Below are 12,471 nucleotides of genomic sequence, written 5' to 3' on the forward strand. Positions count from 1 at the left end.
AGGAGGTGTGCAGGAACCAGCTGATCAATGTTTCTCTATCATCAATATTTCTAATTCTCTATCCCTCTCCCTTCCTCTCTGTAAAAAAATCAATAAAATATATTTAAAAAAAAGTTAAAAATGGAACTCCCATTTGACCCAGTGATCCCACTTCCAGCAATATATCCCAAGAAACCAGAAACACCAATCAGAAAGGATATATGCATCCCTATGTTCACAGCAGCACAATTTACCATAGCGAAGATCTGGAAACAGCTTATTATATTTTTAAATGAATTGGAAACATCTCTTATGCTACTTGATCATATTTCTTGTGAAGTTAACACCCCTTCTAATTTTTTACATATATTTTTAAAAAATAACTCAACACCAAAAACAAACTAATTAAAAAAAATAGGGCAAGGACCTCAACAGACACTTCTCCAGCAAGGACATACATATGGCTAATAGACATATGAAAACATACTCAGTGTCACTATTAACCAGATAAATGCAAATTAAAACCACAATGAGATATCACCTCACACCTGTCAGAATGGCTATCATCAATAAATCCACAAATGTGCTGGCGAGGATGTGGAAAAAAGGGAACCCTTGTGCACTGCTGGTGGGAATACAGATGGGTTCAGCCACTGTGGAAAGCAGTATGGAGTCTCCTCAAAAATTAAAACTGGAACTGCCTTATGACCCAGCGATCCCACTTCTGGGAATATATCCTAAAAAACCTGAAACCCTCATTTGAAAGAATATATGCACCCCTATGTTCACTGCAGCATTATACACTACAGCCAAGATTTGGAAGCAGCCCAAGTGCCCATCAGTAGATGAGTGGATAAAAAAGTGTAGTATATGTACACAATAGAATACTACTTTGCCATAAAAAAGAAGAAAACCTTAGCTTTTGTAACAGCACGTATGGACCTGTATAATATTATGCTAAGTGAAATAAGCCAATCAGACAAAGCCAAATACCATATGATTTCACTTATATGTGGAATCTAATAAACAAAATATATAACAAACAAAATAGAAATGGACTCATAGATACAGAGAACAGACTGAGAGTTGTCAAAGGGAAGAGGGGTTGGGGAGCTGGGTAAAAAAGGTGAAGGCATTAAGCAAAAATAAAGTCATAGACATAGACAACAGTCTGGTGATTACCATAGGGAAAGGGGTTGGGAAGATAGAAGAGGGTAAAAGGGCATAAATGGTCATGGAAAAAGTCTTGACTTTGGGTGGTGAACAATACAAGTTTAAAATATATATATATTGTTGTTGTTTTTTTACTTTTGCTTAGGCCAATTTGAGCTGAATCTCCTCTAGTCTATTATTCTTTTTTATATTTTCCCATTAACATTATTTATTTTAATTTTTTTATTGGAGTCCTCTCTCTTTCTTTCTCTCCCCCCATGGGACAGCTAAGCCAGGAACTATTCTTTGGGATAGACAGGCCCATCTCTCCCCAGTGTTGTGTTGATCTGGCCCCTGAAGGCATAGACAAAACCACAGGGCCCCTGCATATAAATGGGCAGCTTTAAGCCTCTGGTTTAGCATTCAGAAGAGACATAAATGAAGCCCACCTTATTAATTGTTTCCATTCACAGTGACCTAGCATATACCATTTTGTTTTCATCAGCTCATGTTAATAGAGTTCTGTTTTGAGTTTTGCAATGAAAGTTCTAGCTAATACAATAGACATTTATTTTGTCCTTGATAATATCTCAGGAACCACAAAGACATAAAGGGTTGGTTGAGGCCAGTGGCTAAATTTGATTATTCTTATATCCCCTTGAAAAATATATTACTTTAATATCATCCTCATGTACTTCTAATATTGGAAATCATAGATCCCCATGATGCCTACAGTGATCATGCCACTTAGAATTGCCATCATCTCCTTCCCAGCACTGTAATTCCTGATCCCTTCAACCTACTCGATATTTTTCTTTTTCCATAAGAGATACTACATTCTAACATGCTCTGTTATACATTTATATATCTTTTGCTTATATTTTATTCAGCTATCCCTCCATTAAATCTAAGTTCCATGGGTATAATTTTCTTTGCCTCAGATATAGATGCATTCTTGGAGTCTAGAATAATGTCTGACATATTATGTGTCCAATAAACATTTGTAGAAAACAGGTATTGAACAATAGTCTTTGAGCTACATTTCTACAATTGCAGACTACAAAAAGGTTGTGTTTAGAAATTTGCATTTATAAACCTTAATGTTATGTTGATTTTCACAATGAATTTTAATATTTCAATGCCTTATTCACATTGTTTATTCAAAATACAGTTGGGAATATATTTGTTTCAGAGACTTTTTTTTGTTCTGTCTCATTTGTACTAGCAATTAACACACTTTTTAAAAATTTAATCTTTCTTTGATGGATTCAGTAAGATAGAATTCAAACTATTGTTTGAACTAATTAAAAACAATGCTAGTTTGCTTCCTCTTTGTGGCTATGGTTTTGTTGATCTCTACTAACATTGATTTTTCACACTGAACTGTACTTCTAATTGCTGTTATTGAAAACATTAGCAGACAAACTGACTGAGAGAAACATAAATCCAAATGAACAATTATGTAGCTCTACTAATTGGCTTTTAAAGTGTCAGCTGCTTTTTTTCTTAAAATTCTAGAGAAGGCTTACTTGTCTCCACAAGCAGAAAGTGCAAAGGAACAGCATTTTATAGTTGCCTATGATGGTCTTCTTATTGTAAGCTCTTAACAATTTCAAGCCCTTATTTGCTGTGAGTAATGACTCTTGCTGAGCCTGTATTCATGAGTAAGGGATCTGGCCCTGTAAGACAATATATACAAAGAAATAATTTGGCAAAGAATAAGATTCTCATAAATTTCTGTATCTGGTCCATGATCTCTATTCATAAAATTCACCTCCAAAAAAGCTCTGGCAAGTGCCCTGACGGCTCATAACTACAATGAATGCTTTATAAATAAAATTGCAATGCAGTCCATGTCCTCTGCAGATGCTACTCTGCAATGTATAGGATACAGATAAGAAAGAAACAATGAAATGAACAATACATTCGGGGCAAATTCAGGATAATTCGACTTTAGTGTATTCAGACTGGGCTCAAGATAAAGGCATAAATGTGTAGTTCAAAATAAGTTATAACATACATTCTAAGATATTTTAGTAAAAAGAGTTAAATGTTGACCTAACTATTCAGGAGGGAGTTTCTTCTGTTTAGATTTCTATAAGTTTTTATTAGTGCAGGCCAGAAATACTGTGGAAAACATTCAGACTAAACTAAGTTGTGATAGGAATGTAAGATAACATTAGAAATTATTTCTAGATGCCCTCCATACATAGCTTCCCCCTTTCTCTTCCCACAAGTCTCTCCCCTATGTCTCTACTCTAATATTTTTCTGTATCATCACTATATACTTACACTTCTATCTCCTGCACTACAATATAAGCTCCACAAGGTAAATGGCCATGTGTCTAACTTATTTTTAGAGCTTTCCTTTTTGTCCACAAATACTAGATGATTATTAAATGGTGATGGAAATAAATATCCTTTGTATTAAATAGCCTATTCATTCAAATAGGTAAAGACATATCACTTTGCCAAATATTCAGGAGATGTATCTGAAATTGTTCTGATGTGAATACTATTCCATGAAATCTCAAAAAATATCACACTAAAGTATAACAGTCTGACAAAATGTCATTATTACCTTATACAACTGCAGAACGTTTACTGTATTTGTTTGATATAATATGGGATTTACTTCTGGAAACATTCACATGTGCCAAGCACAGTTAAGTCTTTCTCTCATGCTGGGCTTACCTCACCATTCAATTCTTTATGTCATCATTCTTTTGAACAATCACTCTTTCTAGCCAGGTGCCACCATCTTTATAGGTACTGCCAGGGTTGCCTGGTTCTCTGAGGTAGATGTATGGCTAGAACCAATATAGACATCCATTCCTCCTCTCCACTAACACCTGCGGGTTCATAGACTAGAATCTTAGCAGTCTGGACTCTTGCCAAATAATCTTTATTTTAAAACCAAACAATCATTTCCTTTACATAAAAAGTTGGAAGAAACGACTTGCCAGACCAACCTCAGTTTTCAGTACAGGGTAGTATAATAAAGAGAATGAGAACTTCTTTGCTCCCATAACAATACTAACCATCCACATCACAAAGATTTGTCTATGATGTCTTTGGCAGTCCTCAAGGCCTCTTTCCAGCAATTGGGACTGCAAATATCACTCAACTCAGTGTTAATGCTGAAATCCCTTTTTCATTCAAGTCAGTGTTTTATCTGACCAATTTAAAATTTCATCATTCTCCCTTCCTTTCCCATAAAATAAATGTAATTTTCTTAATAAACCTTAAAATTTCTAACAAGTATTTACAGATGTGATTTTATTATTCATTTATGAAGATATGTGCCCATTTTTTTATGATCTACTAGAGGCCCGGTGCATGAATTCGTGCACGGATGGGGTCCCTTGGCCTGGCCAGCAATGGGGGCCGATCAGAGCCATCTCGCCCAGTCCCAATCAGGGCTAATGGGGGCCAGCCAGCAGGAGAGGGACTGCAGGAGGTTGGCCAGCCAACCTGGAGATTGGCCCTGGGGGACCGCGGGAGGGCTCTAGGGCATGAGCTGGCCCTCTTGCCCAGTCCCAATCAACCGGATCCCAGCAGTAAGCTAACCTACCAGTTAAAGCGCCTACCCCCTCGTGGTCGGTGTGCATCATAGTGACTGGTCAAGTGGTCAACCGATCGGTAGAACACTTAGCATATTAGGCTTTTATTATATAGGATTAACTGAGTGATGATTATAAGATAGAAACTGCAGTTTAGTAAGCAGCTACAATTTAAACTCTATACTAAAAGTTTTGAATGTATTAAATATAATTTCAATGTGTTGAACATGCTTTAAATGTGTCAATTATCATAGTATCTCTCAGAGAGATGTACATGAACACTCTGCATTTCCCCACTTCCACTACCTTTTTGTTGTTTTCATGTTTAAATCCTTCACTTCGGTATATCACTGGTACTCCCAATTAACTTGATTTTAAACATATTGAATGCTCATATGATTTTTTTTTTACATCAGGAATAATAAGAAACTATTAGGATGCTTGGTTGCTAACAGGAGTCTAAACACAATTATAACAGAATTTCATTAGTTAATTATATCTTCCATTTGGAGACTTAAAATTTAAAAAAGCCAATAATTTTTTCTGCATGCTTTTTTGTTGTTGCTATATTGATACCTATGTGGCCGATAAAGTACAATGGCATTTATTTCACTCCCTAAGCACATAGTCTGATATGCCAGTTGTCCACAGTCATTCACCTGGCTTACAAAAAGCTTGTGCATAGAATACTTGTTAAGAATACAAGGTGAGTATAGAACTTGTATAATAAGTTCTTTCTGGATGGTGCTTGACCTCAGGAAATCTTTGGCAGTCCTCAAGGCTGGTTCCCAGCAACTGGGTTTGCAAAAATCACTCAACTCAGTTGTTAATGCTGAAATTCCTTTTCCAGCCAACTCAGCATCTTGTCTGATCAATTTAAAATTTCATCATTCTCCCCTCCCTTCTCATAATTTCCTAGCATAGGACAATTACTGCTAAGGACCAAAGCCAGAGAAAAATATTCTCAAGTGTTGTCCAATTAGAAGTTTAATCATTCCTTAAAATTCTAGGGAAAATGTGTGGAATTCCATATAAAAAATTCAGTGCCCTTGGATACTGTACAATGCTGCAGGTGTTGAGTTCTGCCTTACACATTAATATATGTGACAGATGCAGAATCAAATGATATGACAAATACTAAGCCTGAAACTAAATAATTTGTTTCTCATTTCTTCATTTTCCTAGACAAAATTTTATAAGTGAAATGTAATTAACATTTAGACAAATTAAAATACACCTCTATAGGGACTATTACATAACTGTTACATGTGATACTTTATAGTATATTGACTATTGAAATGCCGCTGAAGAAAAGTATACTATAACCCCACGATATAAGGAAATACATAAATCTTTTTATATGTCTCTGTATATAAAACTCTATTTATAAATTAATAGAAATTTTTCTGTAAAAGAGAAACCAGGTTATCTCTGGAAGACAACTGGAGACACGTGAAAAGTAAACTTTCATTTTTTACTCAATTATGTATTTTTTCTGATTGTTTGAACCTTTCTAAAAATAAAGTTAAAAAAGAATTTAGAAAAAATTCTATTTTATTTTTCACTTTGAAGTTGTTTTCTCAAGCTTAGGTTCTTAAAGCTTCATTTTCCTTTGCAGTTAGTCTCAAAACAACCACAACATATTTGATATTTTAGTAAGATTAGGGAAAGGAAATGTATCCCACAAAATATCTAATGATCTTTAACTTTAAGTCCAGACTATGTGCTTCCATAGGACATCAAGTAAACAGCCTCTAATGATTTCTTGCTTAGGGAAGCTATTAACATTCATGGAGAGTCTATTACTGGACTTGATTGCCTTGTGTATTAAATTGACAGATCTACAGCTGAGATAACAGTATATCAGCTCACTAGCACCCATGGCCAATTAATCCCTGAGAAATCTGCACCAGAGTTAGCCAGTTGTGACAGCTTTGGAAGCATGTCAGCTCTCCTTGGTGAAGGACACCTCAGTACTTAAACTCCCGTGGTTGTCTGCAAAGGTTCCCCAATACAACTGCTCTGGGCTATTTTAAACGGAGGAAAGGTTAGACCTCCACAATGTGGCCCAGGTCCCGGAATCAAAAGAGCAAAGAAGTCATTAAGATTTGACTCTGGGACAAACCTCCTTTTTAAAATATATTTTATTGATTGTTTAGAGAGGAAGGGACAGGGATAGAGAGTTAGAAACATCCATGAGAGAGAAACATGGATCAGCTGCCTCCTGCACACCTCCTACTGGGGATGTGCTTGCAACCAAGGTACATGCCCTCGACCAGAACTGAACCTGGGACCTCTCAGTCCCCAGGCCGACGCTCTATACACTGAGCAACACTGGTTAGGGCCAAACCTCTTTCTTATTTAAGAACTTGTACTTATAAACTTTTTTCCTAAGAAAATCATTAGCTCTTGAGTGCTCTTTTAAAGTTAGCAACAGAGTCTTAAGTAGATTCCCTTTACACAATGCATCCTCCTTAACTTCTCTCTCTAGGACAAGCACAACTGCTCTCACACTGAGGGGCTTTGCATAGCTTTATATTTCAAGATTTCAGACTTTGTTATGCAATTGAATGATTATTATGCCCAGAAGTCATGATCTTACTTAGGGCTTTTTTACTTTCACCAAATAACCAGAGCACAATAGAAATAAGGTAATCCATGAATATTCATGTATACACAGTAGCAAATAAAGGAGGAACTCATTACAACACTAATAAATAATTCATGAGCACTGTCAATCAATATGATAGGAGAACAGCTGTTTGATGGATACAAGGAAATTTAAATTGTTAATTAATGAAAATTATAAAAATATTTGTCCTCCTTTTAAAACTAGACTGGGGAAAATATATAACATAAAAGAATTTGCCTACCTTAATAACAGATACACTGGAATAGAAACATCACTTAACAAAAAATTTTATGCGTACATTTTATAATCAAAGAATGGCATGTAACCCTCATTTAACTTTTATGCAGTGTAATTGGGTACTTGTTTTTAGTTTAAAGTGGAACATTAAAAATTTAACTCCTGGGCTAATTCAAATTTCAATAAAATCCTTATAACTCTTCCTGTATGCTGTGGAATTAAGGAATAGAATACTGGCTATATATCCTAAAAAATACATCCAACTAACAGTTACTGAATGGACTACCTTACAGTAATCATCTCTAATGTTGCAATACCTGGGACTGATTTTTTATCAAAAAAATATTCACAGTTCATATGAAGTGCAAATTTAACTGAGGACCCTGTAATTTTATTTGCTAAACCTGGTAACCCAATTCATCTTAATTCAAAAAAGCAAAGAAACTCAGGGTATATATGGGGTCATATGAGTTTGAAAGTTTCCTTAAACTTTTAGATGTCAAATGTAGGTCAGAAGAGGTAGAGGGATGGTGAAGATAAGTTGCAAGAAGATCTGATTGTTAATGTAAAGCTATTATTTTCACACAGCAATGCCCTAATCATCAATTTGTATCCATTTATGTAATTAGTATAATTAAAGATAATTATTCTGTCACAGTGCTTTCATGGTCTTCATTAATCCAAACATATAATTGCATGAACCTTGCTCAGCTGGAAAATGGGGATTTAAGAAATCATACACACACAAAAACAACACTCTAACCAAGCAATTTTCTGAAAAGTCTATTTTTGAGAACCTTAAATATTATATTGAAATATTTCCAGTTACTAAATCATGTTGATATTTTTAAAAAGCCAACCTGCTCCCTAAAGACAATTAAATATCTACCGAAGTGTAGAAAACAAACTTTATTTGGTTGGAGGAAAAAAACATTCCTTCCACAATGGCTATTCGATGCTATTATGATCTGCTTTGATCTACCTGTAGAGTCTGGCTCATAAGTAAGTTGGAGACATTCCTAACCTAGGCACAGTTAGAGCTCACTAGGGCTAGAGGCCCTTTCAGCAGGTTGCCCTTAACAGTTCATCCTTCAGCTGCTTGTACTCAGAACTGCACCAGTTTCTCTAACCTGTGAGCAGAAGTCCTTGCCAGCACATTTTTCAGTAGAACGAACTACATAATGGCAAGTTCATCTCAGGTGAAAGCTGATGATGCAGTTAACGCCAAATAGATGTAGATGTCACACTGACATGAAACTCTGAAAGCTATTGTTTTTCAGCAGGGAAATTTCAGTGTCAGAATTTAATCTCGGGTATTTTCTATAATCAAAAGAATCCAATGTTCAGTATGTAAGTACTGACACTGAAATTTATTAACTATGGAATATTGGGTCATTGATATATCTCATGAACCTCATTCTCCTCATCTATAAATTAGACACATTATGACCAATCCCATCATCATACCTGTGATCTAAATATGCCATTCTCCCCCATATGCACATACAAAAATAATTATTTTTAGTAATATTTCATTTTTAAGCCATGGAAAACTGGTAGTACAGAGTAGAGGGTTTTGGAAGACAATTCCCTATGGATATCTCACATTTCTGCTCACTTTGTGAGTAGAGACATTGATGCTCTCTATTGAGTATTAAGTATTCAAAAAAATTTGTACAGCAACCAGCCTTGGGAGATAAGAGACAGTGTCTCCCTCAGGGCATATTTTTGGGCTGTCCTGTATAATAAGGAAACATTTCCAACTGAGGCAAAGGTGGCTTGCAATCCCTTATAAAAACTAGAGGCCTGGTGCACAAAAATCGTGCGCTCATGGGTTGGGGGAGTGTCTCTCAGCCCAGCCTGCACTGGTTCAGTCTGGAAGCCCTCGGGGGATGTCCGACTGCCAACTTAGAGCCTAAGTCAGACAACCTTAGCACTGCCGCGGAGACAGGAGAGGCTGCTGCCACTGCTGCTGTGCTCACCAGCCATGAGCCTGGCTTCTGGCTGAGGGGCACTCCTCCTGTGGGAGCGCACTGACCACCAGGGGGCAGCTCCTGCATTGAGCATCTGCCCCTGGTGGTCATTGAATGTCATAGCAACCGGTTGTTCTGCCATTTGGTTGATTTGAAAATTAGCCTTTTATTATATAGGATTGAGTTTCCTAAGCTATGGATTCCTCCAGTGTGATGCAAGTCCACGGTATATGTAGCATCCCTCAAGGTCGGCCTGTTGGATACCTTTGGGACTTGAGTGAATTGGGGAACATGAAGGTCACATGAAGGTCATGCTACCTGCTGTATGTGTGTAATAAAGCCTGTCTTTAGTAGTCTTGATCTCATGCAAGAATGCATGGAACTGTGGCAGCCTCACATTTTAGCTTGCAAGAAGGTAAAAATCTGACTTTCTATGATTTTTCACTGGGCACTAATCATGTTACCTTGAATATAACAATAGGCATTATTTTCAGAGCTTATCAATGTATTCCAAGATGTGTTAGATCCTTACAAAAATAGTATTATTTTTCTATTTTTAATTTTACTCAATTAAAAATAAAGCCTTATTTGGATGTCAGTTGCATAATTTCTTCTTTGAGTCAATACTATGAAACATAAAAAGCTCCAGCCCCATCTATACTAATAAAAGGGTAATATGCTAATTAGACTGGGAGACCTTCCAGGAGACCTTCTGGATATTCTTCTGGACAAAGCCATGGTGGTGGGTCCAAGGTAGAGGCGGTTAGAGGCCAAGAGGGGAGGGCAATTGTGGGTGATCAGGCTGGCGGGGGGTGGCACTTTTGGGGGCATGCAGGCCGGTGGCAGGGGGCAGTTGGGGCCGAGGAGGCCAGCAGGCAGAGTGGTTAGGGACAATCAGGCAGGCAGGCAGGCAGGTGAGCAGTTAGGAGCCAGCAGTCCCGGATTGTGAGAGGGATGTCCAACTGCCAGTTTAGGCCCGATCCCTGAAAACTGGCAGTAGGACATCCTTTGAGGGGTCCAGATTGGAGAGGGTGCAGGCCAGGCTGAGGAACATCCCCTACCACGTGCATGAATTTCCTGTACAGGGCCACTAGTATTCACATAAGATCTAAATCATAGGTATTGAATCTCCATGTTACTTGTTTATGAGTGTGTTATACAACATAGTAAAGTCTCAGTTCCATGAGGAAAGGCATTTTATCTGCTTTTTATCATTACTATATACCCAGAGTTTAGAGCAGTGCCAGGCAGGGTATAGGCACATTATGGATATTTTTAATAGGGTATAGTGTTATAAGTCAGTACAGTAATATATCACAAACCAATTTCTCTGATTTAAACTATTGTAGACATAAAATTAATTTACTTTTTTCTTTCCTAATTATTCCCATATTGTTTTCATTTATATAACACTTAAGAGTACATATTTGAAAATGTGTAATTTGAACTAATGCTGAATTATAAAATGTACTTTCACATTTTTAAAAGAATAGTAATTTCTAAAAATTATATTGATCAGAATACAATTTTATACTGCCCTCCCCTGTAAGTCTCAAAGGAAGGGCAGTACAAAATGAGATGCAAATAGTAAAGAGTTAATTATTCATACTGCTGCTTCATAGTAATCCATTTAACTTTACTGAAGCTCAGTTTCCTCATGTTTTATCCTTGCTCCCTAATGTTTTTTGCTACACTTTATTCTTTATTAGCAACTTTATTCAATAATTTATCTTCATTATTTTCTTACTGCCTTTTCCATCTCTACCAGGTTACTGGTGTGTGTGTGTTATAATTATTTTCCATATTTAATGGGATTTCCATATATATATATATATATATATTACACAAGAGTTTGTCAGTAAATAATTGGTGAAGAAGAAGAAGAAGAAGAAGAAGAAGAAGAAGAAGAAGAAGAAGAAGAACAGGAAGAAGAAGAAAAAGAAGCAGCAGCAACAGCATGTACCTGGCATCCTATCTTCTCCAAAAATAAATGCATCTTTTAAATATTTGTCTTTTATTTTTGTTACTCTGATTTTACAGTTTTTACAGGCTTTCATGGGCAGAATTTTAACCATTTTGGAGCAAGGAAATTTGGTATTTGATCTTTGCCATGACTTTCTTTTCATGCGTTCTCTTGTCATAGCTGTTGGCTTTGTCATGCCATAAAATGCACTTGTTTACTGAAGCTTTTATTTTTTTAAATATATTTTTATTGATTTCAGAGAGAAAGGGAGAGGGAGAGAGAGATATAAACAGCCAATCAATGATGAGAGAGAATCATTGATTGGCTGCCTCCTGCATACCCCACAACGTGGATTGAGCCAGCAATCGGGCATGTGCTCTGATCAGGAATCAAAACATGACCTCCTAATTCATAGGTTGAAATCACTGATCCACACCAGCCGGTTACTGAGGCTTTTAGAAAGTTGTAATTTTATGTTCCATGCATATTAGCTTAATGTGTAACTGGAACTTTATTGTTGCTCAACATTCTTCCCTATAGAATATATGCAGGGGTAACACATTCATGCTGTCTACTTATCTGCCTTTCCATTCTGGGGGAGCCACTTGTCTGTGAATGGATAAAGGGAGGGGGGATTTATTTTAGTTTCATTGCATAGAATTAAATTATATTTCAAGCCTCCAGTTATGAGCTATATAGACTGCATCTCTGTAGCTTATGAGAAAGTAAAATTATATGTATATATATGTATAAAATAATATGTATACATATAAAATTATATATATATATACTACAGGCCTGGTGCACAAAAATTTGTGCACTTGGGAGGGGATCCCTCAGCCCACCCTGTGTTCTCTCACCGTCTGGGACCCCTCAGGGGATGACCACCTTCTGGCTTAGGCCCCCTACCCAGGGGATTGGGCCTAAGATGGCAATCAGACATCCCTCTGGCAGCCCGGCAGCCCTCAGGGG

At 36.8% G+C, this 12,471-nt stretch overlaps 1 protein-coding gene and 1 long non-coding RNA gene across 2 annotated transcripts in view; one reads left to right on the plus strand and one right to left on the minus strand.

Annotated features, from left to right (window-relative positions):
- The window catches only part of LOC107183375, a 24,090-nt gene extending 23,997 nt beyond the window's left edge, over positions 1-93 (plus strand). Inside the window, exon 3 of the long non-coding RNA XR_001514163.1 lies at positions 3-93. This is a non-coding gene — a long non-coding RNA (uncharacterized LOC107183375). The remainder of the gene's footprint in view (positions 1-2) is intronic.
- Positions 1-12,471, minus strand: part of SGCZ (sarcoglycan zeta) — a 633,314-nt gene that overhangs the window by 300,590 nt on the left and 320,253 nt on the right. The window lies entirely within an intron of this gene.

This window comes from Myotis davidii, unplaced genomic scaffold, assembly GCF_000327345.1.
Source record: "Myotis davidii unplaced genomic scaffold, ASM32734v1 scaffold71, whole genome shotgun sequence".
Taxonomy (NCBI): domain Eukaryota; kingdom Metazoa; phylum Chordata; class Mammalia; order Chiroptera; family Vespertilionidae; genus Myotis; species Myotis davidii.